Source organism: Ctenocephalides felis, unplaced genomic scaffold (assembly GCF_003426905.1).
Source record: "Ctenocephalides felis isolate EL2017-DRISC unplaced genomic scaffold, ASM342690v1 CF-g0.4_SCAFFOLD_01886, whole genome shotgun sequence".
NCBI lineage: Eukaryota > Metazoa > Arthropoda > Insecta > Siphonaptera > Pulicidae > Ctenocephalides > Ctenocephalides felis.
The window spans coordinates 61,366,477-61,367,849 of NW_020538040.1; positions in this window are offsets into that span (position 1 = coordinate 61,366,477).

Consider the following 1,373-nt stretch of genomic DNA (forward strand, 5'->3'; position numbering starts at 1 on the left):
GGAATAATTTATTAGAATTACCTGAAACAAACTAAGTGAAAGTTACAATACTTTCCGGTGATTTTGCTTTAATGGATAAATGATAGAGGCTTTTTAAATTGTGACAATAGAATTTTGCAATATTGACACGGCCCATTCTTCTAAACTTTGATAATGGAATTAGTACGAAGAAATGGCCTGACCAATCTAACTAAACAGTGCAATTTACTACTATTATCTTTCAAACCATTTTTAAAATCGGTTCAGGATTATTTGAAAAAACCATTGACATTTTTTTTGCTCCTTCCTGTCAATTCTAAAAAACAGCTTGGTCGACTGTGTGAAAATATCAAACTTAGCTCGCGTCTTCTCCTTGTTTTTATATAACTTTTATTTTATTTTAAGATAATTATTTTGAATTTTTTATGGTAGAGCGGGGCACAAAAGTCCGATTTAACTTACTATACTGTCTAAACCAAATGAACTACATCACAACATAACACCATCAAACAAACAACGAGCGAACTATGTAAAGAACTATGTAAAGAACTAGTAAAATTTGTAATTGATTCATAATTGCAGATGTGTTTTTTTATTTTTCGAAAATTTGCCGTCTGTCTGGAAAGATCAAATTTTGCTTTGTCTCCTCTGTCTGGAAAGATCAAATGTTTGCGTCTTCTCCTTGTTTTTATATACTTTTTATTTCACCTTAGGATAATTATTTTATAGTTATTTAGGGTAGGGTGGAGCACAAAAGTTCGATTTACTACATCACAACGTAACACGTATCAAATATACAACTATCGTACTATGCTCAGTCAAATCCCTAGTTATTTCCTAATAATAAAAAAAAGTTTTTTTATTACTTTTCTAAAGTTTGTCATCTGCCCCATTTTACCATAGGCGGGGTAAAATGAGACAGCCAGAGGGCGAACAAATTCAATGTCTTATTTTCAATTTTAAAAGGATTTTACGAAATAATAGTCACATTACTCAACCAATGCAAAATATAAATTTCATAGGTACATTTTTTACAAAAACAATACAGTATATAAGCTTAATCTGATATTTTGTCAATAATATTCATCAGCAAAGTTGGAGTAACTATTTATTTAATTTATCAATATTTACACATTCGTCATGGTAAAGATTCAAAAGAGCTTTTTTACCCCACCCCCATGTTATGAACAATATATTTCATAAAAAAATAAAATAACATACTTAAGAATAACGTTAAGGACTCGTAAACTACTCGTATACAACGGTGAACATAACCAAAACCAAACAAAATTCTTATGTTATGAATTTTGAAACATTGCCATGTACCTTCCGATAGCAACGTTGTAAGAATCAAGGTGAAGAGTGGTTACACAACTTTTACCCTCTACTTTAAA